The 15,787-nt window shown below is 53.5% G+C and overlaps 1 pseudogene; it reads left to right on the plus strand.

The window, feature by feature from the left end:
- Positions 1 to 5,742: 5,742 nt before the first annotated feature.
- LOC123325536 lies at positions 5,743 to 5,894 on the plus strand (annotated as a pseudogene).
- The last annotated feature ends 9,893 nt before the right edge of the window (positions 5,895 to 15,787 follow it).

The following is a 15,787-nucleotide window of genomic DNA, read 5'->3' on the forward strand; positions in this document are numbered from 1 at the left end:
GGAGAATCCCTGTTTCCACAGTTACTCAGGAAGGAGAATCCCTGTTTCCACAACTACTCAGGAAGGAGAATCCCTGTTTCCACAGCTACTCAGGAAGGAGAATCCCTGTTTCCACAGCTACTCAGGAAGGAGAATCCCTGTTTCCACAGCTACTCAAGGATGAAGGTCCCTGTTTCCACAGTTACTCAGGGATAAGTACTGCTGTCCTCCCATTACTGAGGTTGGAGTATCCCTCCCTCTCCTCCTCCACAGTTACTGAGAGGAGAAGCCCTCCTTATCCTCCTCCACAGTTACAAGGTAGGAGAGTTCCTGTCCTCCGAGAGGAGAACCCCTCCTCCTCCCCTGTTACTCAGGGAGGAGAAGCCATCCTTCCTGGCCTGATGAGGACTTACTGAAGTGGCCATGTCTCAGTAGATTCCTATTACTGATTGTGGCCCAGGTGGGGCGTGCTCTAGGATGTCCCTGTGTCCTGTGAGTGCTCATGGGATGTGCCACCCTGTCCCTGTGGACGTGGATGATTCATCGCCAGGGATGACAATAGCTGCTGCTGGCTCAACCCTTTGGCAGGGCTGGGTCTCCTCCCATCCTGGCATATTGCTCACTCGTCCAGTAGTGAGCTACCGTCATAGACTGCGTTAGGTCTGTCCTTCTGTCTTTATGTTGGGCCACAAGAGCTTCCACTGTAGTGCTCACATGTAAAAGAGCAGTAAACTGAAGCCTCTGCCCCTTCAAGGTGTTGCTCTTCTCCTCCCACTTGGCAGGACCTGTGTGTTGTTTGTCTCTCTGCCAGCAGCAAATTAGGAGGGTTCTTAAGGGAGACGCAGTGGAAGGGAGCAGCTTCCTCCATCAGGGAAGCCTCCAGGGCAGCCAGAGGGCCTCACCCGCTGCCCTCCGACCTCTCCTGCCCACGGACTACGGCTTCCTGCCGTGGCTGTGCATCCTTGAGAACAGGTCCCACGTCACTCTGGAGCGGGTGGGGAAGGACACACCCTCAGGGGGGCTGTGCAGGTCCCAGAGGCGGACAGCTGTCCTGACCGTCAGGGGTGGGTCCCGCCATGACTGTGACGTTCCTTATCTTTTTTCTCAGACGCTCCTGTAGGCAAAGTGTTACCTGGGTAAGGCTCAGAGAGCCTGGGGTCTCAGATCAGTCCAGAAGCCCCTCTGGGCACAGGGCCTCCTCATCCAGCCTCCCCATTCTCTTCTCCACTGCAGTGTCTACTAATCATGGAAGCTGTTGGTTAAAATCTGCCATCCATGAAGGCGGGGGGCTGGTCTCACTCCAGGGCCTGGCTCAGAAGGATTTGCCGAGGGCACAAATCCTTTCCTGCTTCCTGCCTCCCTCCTTTTTCCTTCTTCTGGGGCTCCTTCCTTCCTCCTCCTCTCTCCCCTCCCTCCTCCCCCTCCTCTCCTCCCCTCCCCATCCACCTTCGATCCCCTTCCCCTCCCCTCCTGAGCCCTCCCTTCCTCCTCCCCCTTCCCTCCCCCATCCTTCTTTCCCTTTCCTGTCCTAGTTCATAGAGCTGCATAGACCAGGAGTAAACTGCTGACAAGGATGTGCACATGGAGGGGAGGAAGAAGAGGCTGTAAGGGGCCCACGGAAGGGTGTCCAGTCCTTGGGGGTCAGAAGAGACCCCGGAGAAAGGGGGCCTGAGACCATCTGCACAGGGCCAGGCAGAACTCCTCCTGGGGGCCTCATTTGCAGGCTTGGCCTCTGAGAGCTGGTTGGGGGGCAGTGAGCACCAAGCTGAGTTCCCAGTCAGGGGAACCTAAATTCCTGACAGGAAATGTGGGGAAGTGGCGTGGGCAGCTTGGGGGTCAGACGTGGGCCTGCTGGCTTCTGGGAGGGCAGGGCTCCCTGATCACATGCACTTGACTTCCCAAGACAAAGGCAGTGCATTCGTATAGATAAGACTACAAGATACGAACAGGCCGGATTGGGGAAGAAAACTCTGCTGAGCTCTGTGGCCCTGAGGTGTCTCTTCTCTGGGGTTTTCTGGGCTGTGTGTGTGCTTACACCAACGGAGAGTCATGCCTTCTGTCTGTGGTAATATGAACAACTTTATAGCTACATTTTTTTGAGAATAAATTTTAGAATGAAACCAAAGAACCACTTCTATTCCATAAAAGTCTACACAAGATGGGCTGGACACTCTTTGCACTTCCCACAGAGAAGGGGCATTAAGAGAGACATCCCAGTGTGTGTGTGTGTGTGTGGTATGTGTGCTTTATTTACTTACTCAGTAATATTTGCTGAGTAATTATTAGGTAACAAGCATTGGTTTAGGAACTGAGAATATGTTTCTGAGTAAGAATGATGAAGTTCTTGTTCTCATGAAGTTGGTATTCTTTTTTTTTTTTTAAAGATTTTATTTATTTATTTGAGACAGAGAGAATGAGAGAGAGAGAGCACATGAGAGGGGGGAGGGTCAGAGGGAGAAGCAGGTTCCTTGCTGAGCAGGGAGCCCGATGCGGGACTCGATCCTGGGACTCCAGGATCATGACCTGAGCCGAAGGCAGTCGCTTAACCAACTGAGCCACCCAGGCGCCCTGAAGTTGGTATTCTGATGAGTATGAATTCAGCCATTTTTTTTGGACACAGAACAGAAATTACAAGGAAGAGATATCTATTTGGTGCCAAAATATTTTTGCTTACAGATAGCTTCTGAAATACCAGTGAAACAATAGAGTACCTTCTATGTAAGCCTGAATGTGTTATACTCTGATGTACCAGTTCTTTTAAGCATTCACTCAAAACTTCCCCAAATCGCTATATTTTCCTTCAAAAGAAAGTGACACATAATATGGTTTAAAAGAAATTTTTCTTATAGTCTGAATTCAATGCATTCACACAAATTTAATTTTAAAAACCTTAATTCTGCACCTAATACAAGACCAGAGATCAAAGCAATAACCAAGGACGGGTTCTGTGGAGTCCAGCTTTAACTAAACTCGACCCCTAGGAGAGGGCTGGTATTAGGGTGGAGCTTCAGGGAAGCTGGAGACGCTCCTACCCGTCTGCACAGCCCATTCTGTCTCCCGGGATTCCAGAAGCTTCTTTCATTTCATTATTAACTAGGCAAATGTGGAGGCAAACTGTTATTTGCCACCCAGCCCTGATTCCCTGTGAACAGTTTATCTTTCTCGGTGACCCTCTCGTCCCAGGAATGTCGGTTTTCTAAAATCCTGGGCCCAGTCAGTATCTTCCTGCAGACTCCTACCAGCTGTAACTTTTCTCCTATAAGTCTTACTGACTCGGCTCATGAAACCCTCAACATTCCAACAAGCTGAAAATGTGAACATCCGAATCCTCCTCCACGTGTGACGTCTGATGAGCTCGTGGTTGTGCTCCATGGTGATCCATGCAGTGGTGTGATTAATGCCAGGGAGAGCATACCGGGGGTCCCGCACCTCTGGGCTCAACACCCTTGAGTTTCCTTCAAGGGTTTCCAAGAAGGCAGTGCCGAGAACCCAGATCCCATACACTCCTCACACCACGCTCCTCAAAGGAGCAAGCCGGCAAGCACGGAGCAAGACATTTAGAGATTAATCCTCCAAGAAACGACTCGTCTGGTGTGTCGGTCATGCTGGGAGGAGGGCAGCCTGAAACCGTGCAGAGAACAGAGGAACGCGTGTGATGCTTGGAGCAGACCTAAACGTCACGGGCTGGTTCTCCTGGGTTTTACACACACCAGCCGTGTTTCTAGAAATACGCCACCCAGGCCATCTCCCGAGGCCGCACACCAGAGCTGCCAGGTGCCCCAGCTGCATGTCCACCGTGGACCCCTGACCCCTCCGTGCCCAGGCGGTCCTCCAGACCCTGTCTCCAGGCAGGTCTGGCCGCTCCGGCAGCTCCGCTGGGCAGTGCACATTAGTATTCTCCTGTGGTCGTGTGCACGGCGCCCACGCGTCAGGAGATGAGAAGGCCGAGGGAAAACACAGACTGCTCCGTGCTGAAGTGTAATAAGCAGTAATCAGCGGGAGGGACACGGTGGTACAGGCTTATTATCCTTCACGGAGCAGGGCCGGCGAGTGGGGGGAAGGAGTCTGGCGTCTGCTTGCACACAGAAATCATCTAGAGATTTCTAGGGTAGCCGGGCGGACAATTACAAACAACGTCTCTTTTGGGCATAAACTCTTGCTGCTTCGTTACAAGCCAGAGTGTGGATGTTTCTCCAAGACCAGACAGCCAGTCAGCCTCAGGTGGCGGGCCCTCTGTCACCCGGGGAATGCCCAGGGTTTCTCCTCCAGGGTTTCGCCTTAGGGCTCCTTTCACGTGGGGTTGTTTATAGAAATGCCAACCTGGAGGGTCCTAGGCACCGGGGGATCCTGACTTGGGCACCAGGGCTCATCAAAGCCCCTGGCACATTGACACCTTGGACAGTCCTAATTTCTAAAACCGCAGCGGGAATGCACAAGACTGGTGGTTTTCCCCCTGGGTCCCCCCGCTTTCTGTCTGTGTCTGTGCCTCCAGCAAGCCTCTCATGGGGGCCGCCCCTCCAGCCAGGGGCCGGGCGTGGGTGTTGATGAGGCCCACCGCCGGGTCGTCGGGGCAGAGCGCCCTTTCTTCCCTGCCATCTCCAAAATGTGGCGCCAGGCTCCCTCGCGTCTTGTGAAAACAGAGTGTGAGAAACAGAAGGACGCGGCGGTCTTGCTGTGAGCCACCCGGTCTGAAGCACTTCTCTGCAAAATGCTAGTTTTACGCGTTTTACAGTTTGACTCTGCCTCAGGGAGGGCAGGCTGCAGATGTTTGGTTGCAAAGACACGTTTTTTGCCAGGTTCTGGAAGACGTTCAGGCTCACCTCCTGCTGGGCAATCCTGCGGGACAACGTTGGCTTTGGTGGCCGTTACCAGCTCACGAGGCAGTTCTGGCCCAGGGTCCTTGGCCTCAGGCACCGCTCGCTCTCGGGGGCGGCAGTCCCGGGTACTGCAGGGTGATGAGCAGCAACCGTAGCGGCCAAAATGTCTGCAGACCTTGGCCCATGCCCTTGGGGGGCACGTGCCTGCTGAGAGCAGCCGGTCCGGTCCCGGGGTGGGTGCCCCTCCTCCCATGAGGTTGATGCCCCCGATGGAGTTTCCTCTAGACCCAGAAGGAGCATCTCACCAGAGCCTGCTACATAACCTACAGAGCCCTGCACAAAATGAAAATGTGGAGCTCCTTGTTCAGAAATCATCAAAAGTGTCACTTCAGTGTCAGCTGACTGTTAGACTAGACGTGGGTCCTGCCGAGTGTGTCCACACGCCTGTGAATCTAACGTGATGCCCCGAAAACCACAGTGGATCTTTCCCCCTCCTCCACACTCAAGGGTATGGGCCGAGGCACCCGCTCTTTCGGGCCTGGCAGATCAACGGCGGGGTGTGGGTGCCCCTCTCCTCTGCACACGTCCGAGCACCACCAGGCTCCACTGCTGTCCGTCTAGTAAGACCGGGCTGACAGGAGACCTGCCTGAATAGCCTGGAAGCTGTGTTCCCGGGGCCTGAGGAGGAACCGTTAGCCACCAGGCGCCCCCGTCCAAGTCCTGCAGCTTGGTAAGAAGGGAGCAGAGAAGAGCGGGCCTCGGCTGCCCAGAGCAGTCGGCCCGGTGTCCACACTCCACGGGGGCGGCCCCTGGGCCAGCCGGGACGGCAGTGGGTGCGCTGCCTGGAGCCCTGCTGGGGTGTCCACATGGGGTCGGGGGAGGTGGACGGGCTGCTCCCATGATGAGCCATTTGGGGAGACAAAGCAGCACATTTGTCACAAGGCAGAGCTTTGCGCCATGGCAGTATCGTAGCCAATGAGGTTTATCCGAGGCGCGATTATTGCTAATTGTCACAAGGCAGAGCCTCCCACGCCTGGAACGGACCCTGAGCCCTCTTACTCTTCAGTGTGATTCAAAATCTATCTAAAAATAACCATTAAAGAACTCTGCTGATGGGCCATGGTTCCTTGTTTCTCCGGGAATTGTGAAGGCCCTGAGACATCTAGACTTCAAACACAAGATGATGATTTTTACAAGCTTTGGGTAGAAAGTTTAAATTCAATTTTCAAAAAATACCAATAGTGGGAAGATGTTTTGCCTTTTAAAGCCCTAAGGGGAAAAAAATAAAGACCTAAGGAATTTTGGTCATGTAGACGATGGTGGTCAGTGAGTAAAGCTCAGGAGGTTCCTGACGTCTTCCAACAAGGAAAGGGCCATGCTCGTCACATCTCTGAAAACGTTTGGTTTTCCTTTTTTTAAAGATTTTTTTTTTTTATTTGCCAGAGAGAGAGACAGAGAGCGAGAGCGAGCAGGAGCAGGGTGGAGGGCAGACAAGAGGGAGGAGAAGACCTCCTGCTGAGCAGGGAGCCCGATGGGGGGCTCGATCCCAGGACCCTGGGACCATGACCTGAGCCAAAGCAGATGCTTAACGACTGAGCCACCCAGGTGCTCCTGTCTTCCTTTTTTAAATTATAACTTCTGTTTTTTAGTGTCCCCTAATTGTATCATAAGTATGCACTGCAGAAAATTTTAGAAAATACAGAAAGTGTAAAGCAGAGCTCGAAGCATCAGGATCGCCGTGAGCCAGAACTCATGGCTTTGCGTTGCCGTGGCCTTGTCCTCTCCCAGGGGAGCGTGAGCTCGCGCTCCATCTGTAGTTTCGTATCTTCGTGTCACAGAGGGACACAGAGTGTGGATACCCGGTGGCTGATGGCTGGACCTTTGTTCCAGGGGGGCCCTGAGCACCACAGAATGATGGACATAGGGTGCTTCTTGGCCTCCTCTCCCTTCTCCCCAAATCCACGTTTTAAACTTTCAATTAAATACTTCAACCAAATACGGCAGCGACCCATCCGTTTCTGTTGAATTGATCAGAGCGTGTGGGGGCCGCAGAGATGTTGACTTGGCCTCAAGGGGCGTGAGGAAGCCAGGTCTCAGTGAAGTGAGCCACAGGGAGGTGGGGAGCTGGGTGAGCCAGAGGACCCCAGTTTCCAGCCCGTGCTATGAACTACCCGATCTTGGGCGTTCGGCCCAATCTCTCCCTCCACGTCCTACTCGTCTTGTTCTGGCCTCATCTGCTGTAACGTGTGTTTGCCACTGGGCTCCCCTACTCCTGCATCTTCTGTCCACGAAGGAAAGGCCCCGTCCCCTTCGTTCCTTTGTGCCCCTAGCCCAGGATGGGTAGCTGATGAGAAATAGCCTTCAGAAAGTGTTCCATTGATGAGTGACAGTAAATTAACCAGTGATATTTGTAAAAACTGATTTTTTACATGAGACAAACTTTCCTCCTCCGTTTATCTGCAGTAATTGGACAAGACACAGAGCTGGATTCTGCTGGACTAACTCCCACGGACCTCAGGGTCAGGAAGGCATCTCACTACCTCCTTAGGAAGTGTCCACCATGGGCTGTGAGCCACACTGTGTTTTCAAGTATGTCGATGGCGAAATGTGCATCAGACTGGAATGTGGGTTCTTCCTGGACTCTTCCCACGCCTTGGGCTGGGCTGGCCCCAGGGAGAGACCTTTGTTGTGGGTGCTCAGCCGTCACTGAATGCATCCCAGGAGCTGAGCAGCAAGGCACCACAGATGTCCAAGTACAAAGGGGGGGATCCCTGCTCTCGCGAGGCTCTGTCTCCGGCGATACAAAATGGAAGCCACACAACTGTGAGCACTGTGCTCGACCTCACTGGCGGGACTTCTGGGTGCTTTGCCCCAAGGAGGAGCCATTGACCCAGGCCTCTGGGCATGGCCTGGGTGCCGAAAGGTATTCCCGCAGAGCAGACAAAATGCACGTCTGCACTCAGCCCACCTTTATGGTGTCGCCGCTACGCCTGGTGCCCGGGTCCTCCATCGTGAGCCACTTTCCCTGTCCAGCTGAGGTTCCTGGGGAATTCTGCCCCCGTGAGATTCATCCCTGACACAGGCATGACTTGGTCGGCTCCCAGACTTCCTCAGAGGCTGGAGATGGCAGGAAGATCCCAGGACAACATCTGCAGTCTCTTGTTACAATGTCTAACCAACTCATGGGCTTGGCTCCACTTTTAACAGCTCCTTTGTCCCCACGTGGCTGTGTCTGGGAGCTCCTATTCTGAGACAGTCATGGGGAGATGATGAGCCAGAAGAGGTCCTCTGGAAGTGATCGTGAGGTGGCCGTTTATCAGTTAGAAGTACTGGGGTCCCTCCAGGGGACAAAATGAGGAGAAGCAGTGGTCCGCCAGCTGACCCATTCATAACCCGTGATGCCTGAAAACATAGATTTCCAGAAAGTACCAATGCTTTGTTTTATTTATGAGTATGCCTGCCTGCTTACCTTTTTAAGTGGTGAGTCCCTTGAAGGCAGGAACAATTTTTTGTGATATATACCCAGTATCTGTTATAGGCATTCAATAATTTCTTTGTGTTAAAAAATGCACAATATAAAATTTACCATCTTAACTGTTTCTTTTTTTTTTTAAGATTTTATTTATTTGAGAGAGAATGAGATAGAGAGAGAGAGCATGAGAGGGGGGAGGGTCACTGGGAGAAGCAGACTCCCTGCTGAGCAAGGAGCCAGATGCGGGACTCGATCCCGGGACTCCAGGATCATGACCTGAGCCGAAGGCAGTCGCTTAACCAACTGAGCCACCCAGGCGCCCCCATCTTAACTGTTTCTAAGTGTAGAGTTCAGTGAGGTACATTTACCTCATGATGCAACCAATCTCCAGACCTTTCTCATCTCGCAAAACCGAAACTCTGTCCCCATTGAACAACTCCCCATTACCCTCACCCCCCAGCCCCTGGCAACCGCCGTCCTACTTCCTGTTTCTGTAATTTGACTAACCTAGGTGCCTCACGGGAGTGGAATCATGTCGTATGTGTTTGGCATGCATGTGTGTGAACGGCTTAGTTCACTTAGCATAATGTTCTCAGTCTATCCGTGTTGTAACATATTGCAGAATTTCCTTCCTTTTAATATTCCTGAATAATTTTCTGTTGTATGAATAGGCCACATTTGCTTATCAACTCTTCCATCAGTGGTCGCTGGGGTCGCTTCCGTGTTTTAGCTACTGGGAATAAAGCTGCTCTGAGCAGGTGTACTAATACCTTTCTGAGACCCTGCTTTCATTTATTTTGGGTACATACCTAGCAGTGAAATTGCTGGATCATGCGTTTAACTTTTCGAGAAGCTGCGTGCTGTTTCCCACAGCATCGGCACCCTTTTACATTCCTGACAGTAGTCACGAGGGTTCCAAATTCTCTGCATTCAACGACTCCTGTTGTCTTCTGGATGTTGGATAGGAATCATGCCAGCAGGGGAGAGGTGGTATCTTACTGCCGGTGTGTTTGCGTTCCCTGATGATGGGTGATATTGAGCATGTTTCATGTGTTTGTTGGCCATTTCTGTGTTTTCTTTGAGAAATGTCTATTTAGATCTTTTGTCCATTTTTAAATAAAGTTATTTGTTGTTTGTTGTTGTTGGGTTGTAGGTGCTTCTGGATGCTAACCCTTTATTAGATACACGATTGCAAGTGTTTGCTCCCATACTTCACATTCTTTCAATTTCTCTGTACTTTACTCTGTTGACAGTGTCCCACGAAGCACAGAGTCTTTAATTTTGATGAAATCCAACTTCACTATTTTTAACTTTTTTTGTCTGTGCTTTTGGTGTGAAATCCAGGAAATTCTCGCCAAATCCAATGTCTTTGGTCCATGTTTTCTTCTAAGAGTTTTATACTTCGGGGTCTTATTTTTAGGTCTTTGATCCATTTGAGTTAATTTTTGTATGTGGAGTACTGTGGGGAACCGACTTCATTCCTGGGCACATGGCTGTTGGTTTTCCCGGAGCTCTCCCACTGAGCGGTCTTGGCGCCCTTGTTGAAGGTCGTGAGACCATATGTGCGAGGACTCTCTCTTTCTGCATCTCGCTGTGTTCTTGCCAGAGCCACACTGTTTTGACCACTGTAACTTTGTACTAAGTTCTGACAACAGGAAGTGTCAGTCCTCTGGTTTATTCTTCTTTTTCAGGATTGTTTTAGTTCTTTGGGGTTCCTTGAGACTCTACATGAATTTTAGGATGGATTTTTCTATTTTCACAAAAAATGCCATTGAGATTTTGGTCGAGATTGCATGAAATCTGTAGGTTGCATTGGGTAGTATTGACATTTTAACAATGTCAGTTTTTCAGATCCATAAACACAGATGCCTTTTTCTGTCATTTAGGTTCTATCTTTGCTTTCTTTGAGCAACATTTTGCAGTTTTCAGTGTCTAAGTCTTTTGTCTCTTTGGCTAAGTTTATTCTTAGGTAGTTTATTCCTTTTTGATGATACTGTAAATGGATGTTTTTATTTATTTCTTTTTTGAACTATTCATTGTTAGTATGGAAACACAACTGATGTTTGTGTGTTGACTTCATATACTGCAACTTTGCTAAATACATTAATTAGTTTTGACTTCTTGTGGGACAGGCATTCGATAATTTTCAAACAACATAATACTTGCTGTGGTCTTATTGGAAATAATAGGAGATAATATGTATCAAACACTTATTATATGCCAAGCTCTTTTATAGCATGTCTAGCCTGATACTATATAAAAAAAACCTTTCTTCCTTCTTAGATAGACATTATCTTTTTAAACGTCCAAATAGCCCTGCAAAAGACATCATTTTCTACATTTTACAAAGGAGAAATCCGAAGTTCACAGGTTAAAGAGTGAGTAGGAACCAGATGTAGGATGTTCACCCAATTCTTCTGCCTGCAGAGACATGTTCTTTGCGTTAATGAATAAATGAATCATGACACAAATTCATTCATGTGTTTCTTTTGTTGTTGTTGTTTTGTTTTTGTTGTTATTCCTTTTGATTTATACAGAATCCCCTCAACACATCTTTAATCACCATCTGGAGCTTTAGTTAAAAGACATTTAAAAAGTCCTTTCAAAATATTTTGTGTGTAACCCCCAAAGGACACCCCACTGAATCAATTGATGTTTCATCTGTTTTTAATACTGTAACATAAATAAAAATTAATATACTTTAGCACACCACAGAAGCCTGACTCAAAGAAGAGTTATTCACAAGCTGTGTAAGCCAGCGGGGAGCAACTGCCCAATAGGATCTGCATCTGGGGTGGCGGCTCGGTGGTCCTGTGGGGGCCGAGAGAAGATGGTACCGCTGTGCAGGATCTGGGGGAGGCTCTGTCCACTGGTCAAGGACGGTCAGAGCGAGTACAGCAGAGGCTCTTGAAGGACTAATTCCTTCCTTAGGAACTGTTAGGTCAGCTAACAGCCCCGAGGCCCTCGCTCCTGCCCGCACCTGCCCGCTCCTGCCCTCAACTGCCCGCACCTGCCCACTCCTGCCCGCACCTGCCCTCAACTGCCCACACCTGCCCGCTCCTGCCCGCTCCTGCCCGCACCTGCCCGCTCCTGCCCATACTTGCCCGTGCCGCTGTCTTGCAGCCACTGGACTGGCACCTGGCTGGGCTCCCTGACCCTCTGTGCAGCCGAGTTTGGCCCTGGCCAACCCCACAGAGCTGCCCTTCTCTCAGGCGAGAGGTCAGGGTGGTAAGGATGGCAGAATTCATTTTGGAGGCTGATGCCCCCCAGGCAAAACCAGCGGGGCTCCTCCCTGGGACCCCAAGAGAGCAGGAGGATGCGGACCGAGGTTTTATCCCATTCTCCTGCCAGGGACTCTGACCACAGTCACTCACAAAGTGCCCAGACAGCTGTGGACAGGGACATTTTCTCCATTTTAAACAGCCCTACAGGACATGGGGTTTGGTCTTAAAGATGCATTTCCCCTAGAAGTGGCCAGCCCATGGCATCAGCGGGTCAGACACAGCCTGGGAGAGGAGGAGAGAGAAAACCAGGGGGTGGAGGCTGGGTGAGCGCTGCGCCCAGGGCTGGGGGCCCCCAGAGGAGCAAGGTCACTGCTGAGACACCCACGGCCTCGCCCTTCTCACACGGCTAGTCCTTGGGCTAGAAGGACAGATGTCTGCTCTGTTTACCTCGAGAAGAAGCCCAGGAGGAAGGTGAGGAGGGGGAAGGATGGAGCCTGGGTGGGAGCCACACCTGGGCCCTGACCTTGTCTGAGCCTCTCGCTGCCCGGCCCTCAGTGCCCGGGAGACAGGCCAATCTGGGACCATGACTAGGAGCAGGCAGAGGCCTTGGAAGGCACAGGACTCTATAGTTTACATGAGCCCCGGCCCCACTGCCATTCTCTGCCAGCTCACACTCGGCCAACAGGGGCCAGAGGCTCCCTGCCAACCAGGCAGGCCTGCCCAGTCCGGCCTGCGCAGGGGCTCTGCCGGGCTGCTCCCCTCTCCCTGGCCTGAATCTCGTTTCCACGTGGTGAGGCATCAGTGGGTACCCAGAGAGAAAGAGGTCGCTTCCCCTTGGCTGTATGTGCCGGGCCTGACCTTTGCAAAGCAGGAAATGTGTGCAGACAGCTCTTGGAGCCCAGCACCCCATCCCTGGCAGGTGTGTGGATGGCGTTTCAATTCCTTCCCTCTGGACAGCTTTGGATGCGGGAGAGATGCTGATGCAGGTGGAGCTCCGGGCACAGATTTCTGAGAAGGACAATGGCTGGAAGGGTCGGTCAGCCTCCTGGGGCCTGAGGGGCTCCTGGCCTGGGGTGTCTCGTTGCTCCGGGATGGTTAATCGTGCATGGAGCACTTCAAGGTGCCTCATTCCCACCTCCGCGTGTCCCTGGCAGATTTGTACCAGGGTCAGTGTTCTTTAGCTTTTTTTTTTTTTTTAAGATTTTATTTATTTATTTGACAGAGAGAGACACAGCAAGAGAGGGAACACAAGCAGGGGGAGTGGGAGAGGGAGAAGCAGGCTTCCCACCGATCAGGGAGCCCGATGCGGGGCTCGATCCCAGGACCCTGGGACAATGGCCCGAGCCGAAGGCAGACGCCCAACGACTGAGCCACCCAGGCGCCCCAGTGTTCTTTAGCTTTTTCTGAGGTGAATACAGGACGGAGGGAATGGTCAGCGGGAGAGGTCCTCACGCTTGTGCCCCGGCGATGGGCCACCCACGCAGACGTCTCTTGGGGGTTACAATGTTTGTCCAGAATAATATCTGCAAAATAATACCCCAGGTCTCAAAATAACCCAATTGCATGAACTTAAAGGCAGAAACTAAAAACTATCCAGAAATGAGCAAGCCTCGAAGTCAGGAGATGAGCACACTAGAAATGAGGGAGGGTCCCTGGTGCTGGGGCGTGGGTGGTGCTTGAGGCTTGAGCAGGCCCAGCACCCACCCCACAGCCATCCGGCCTGGCTGCCTGCCTTCCCGTGTGAAAATATGGCCAGCAGAATAAAGGCCTCGAAGACACCCCCACCCAGGAGCCACGATTATGTCACCTCATACACTGCAGTGCCATAGTGAGGAAGACCTCACGTTAGATGTCCCTGAGGGGGCCAGGGCTGTGCTGGCCAGGACTCCACGTCCGTCCATGGCTCCAGGGCAGCTCGGGGGCCTCGTGGACCCAGCAGTTCTGAGCAGCCCGAGCTGAGGTTTACTGAAGTGCCAAGAGCTTTGATGGTCCATCTTGGGGATCTTCATTATTAGTGTTCCTACTTAGAGATAGATAATAAACCCGAGGCTCAGGAAGGCCAGCTGACGTACCAGAGTTCACACTGCAAATAGCAAAACCAATTTGAGCCCCAGCATTTTGTAGCCATGCGGTGGTGCATCCTATTCTCTCTCGAGGGAGCTTAGCCCAGGGCTCCCTGCAGCCTGCATGTCCTGAGGGTCCAAAGGAGCCCGCAGTGGAGGGTGGGATGGCTCAGGCAGGAAGCACCTCTGTCCCGGGCCTGGGAGAGGCCCACACGGGTTCCAGAGACCCACAGTGCCGAGCCGGAGACAGAGGCTGGTGTGGGATCGGGCCCAGGGCTGTGTGCGGGATGGCTGGTGCCATCCCACCGAGCCGGTCAGAAATGTATCCCCCACCTCAAGACACAGCAGACGTTACTCCTGCGATGCTTTCGAAGGACGTGCCCTTCCCACAGCTGCCAAGCCACTGGACGCTCAGTGACGCCGGAGAAACTGGCCCCCTGGGAGCCCCTCGCCACAGCTCCTTCCAACCTCCATATCCTCTGCCCCATCTGAAGGCTTACCTCTCCCCAAATGCGCCTCTTGGCCATCTCTTCTTTCCCCTCTGTCCCTCCTCCTGGACCCACCCTGACTGCTCCCTCATGCATACCTGTCCCGACGGCAGCCAGTTCCCTCTTCTGGAGGCACATGCGCCTGCCCAGCTGCCTCCCCCTCCGGTGCCACCTCCCAGCCTTTTCCTTCGGCGAGTCCTCATCTGCATATCACCCCAAATGCTTCCCCCACCAGAGGATCCCAGCCAGGGGCTTCCTGTGTCCTGGCTCCAGCTCAGCCCGGGGACTCAACGCCTCTTGCCGGGTCGCTCACCACACTGCCTTGTCCAGGACCCCGATTCACACAGCCCGCGGCCCCAGATTCTTTGGGAGAGGCCGTCCCCCCAGCTGTGTGTTCAGGGCTTGAAGGTCCGGCTCTTGCTCAACCCTGTGCCACTCCTCTGGTGAAAGTGAGGCTGGGAGTCTCAGTGGGCCCAGCCCTCCCAGTGCTGCTCGCCCCAGCCCTCGGCACCCCCGTCTGGGGCTTCACAGGCCTTCTCAGCCCAGAGCCCCTGCTCCTTTGCCTCCTGGCACGTTCTCCCACCTGCTGAGAATGTCCCCCCCGACCCCGGGGCCTGGGCTGACCCCCACCCTCCCCTCCTGGGGGTGCTCGTTTTGCTCCATGAACTGTCATGGACAGCACTTCACGGCGGGTCCTGCCTCCCAGAGAGATGGTCACGGGGCTCCCTGCTCCCAGGGCCACAGCACAATTCCCTCAGGGAAGCCCCTCTGTGGACAGAGGGAAGTCAGGAGCTTGGCTGTGCAGGCGGGAGTGGGGAGCCCGGGACGGGGGGGAGTCAGCCCGGGAGTGGGGAGCCCCGGGGTCCACAGGGAAAGGGTTGCGTGCTGCTGGAGGAGCTCTTGGGGCTGCGCTGGCCACCGGGGTGCAATGTGAGCCTGGGAACCAAAGGACGTCCTGGCGAGAGGGGACACTGTGGGCTCGGGAGGAGTGGGAGCTGCTGGGAGGCGCCCACGTCAGGTTGGTGGCCCCTGTTCTCATCGCTGAGCGCCCTGGTCCTGCAGTGGGAGGACGGCCAGAGCTGACCGCAAGGCCCCTCTGCTTCCACCGTGCGCCCGCTTGGAGCTAAACTGGCCTCTGTCCGCGGCGGTGGCAACAGGCCGTGCCAGCCGAGCTGGGCAGGTGACCCGGACAAAAGGCCTGGCTCCCGGACCGAGTGCAGAGCCCCACGTGACGGGGCCGCAGGGCCTTCGGAGCTCGGCAACAAAAGCTAACTCAGAGGCTAAACCAAGAGCCTCCATTTGGAGGTTGGGCGGCCTTTAGAAACGGGCTTCCTGGACCACGTCCCTCTGCGCGCCTCTGCATCAAAGATGCTTTTGTCACCGCCTCTCCGCTGTGCGGCCCTCCTGCCAAATCCGCCCGCTGCCATGGAGACGCAGCACCCGCCAGCTCTTCCCGCGGGAGTCCTCCGGCCTGGACGGCAGGGAAATAATGAGACGGTCCACGTCAACGCTATCTTGGAAGACTCGCACAACCAGCTAAATGTCGCGGGAGCAATTAGCGCCCTCGTCAACTGCGTCTTACGGTCTCCCCGCCGTGTGTCTGAGCGGCAGGGTGCCCGCACCTCTGCCTGCCGATGTCCCAGGCTGAGCAGCCCCCTTGATGCCCAGCCAGTCCTGGGGCGCGAGGGTAGGAGTGGGGCAGCCAACGGGCCAGCCCATGGAAGAGGGGACAGGGCTGGTCTCG

The sequence above is a fragment of the Neomonachus schauinslandi genome, chromosome 8 (assembly GCF_002201575.2).
Source record: "Neomonachus schauinslandi chromosome 8, ASM220157v2, whole genome shotgun sequence".
In the NCBI taxonomy this organism is placed as follows: domain Eukaryota; kingdom Metazoa; phylum Chordata; class Mammalia; order Carnivora; family Phocidae; genus Neomonachus; species Neomonachus schauinslandi.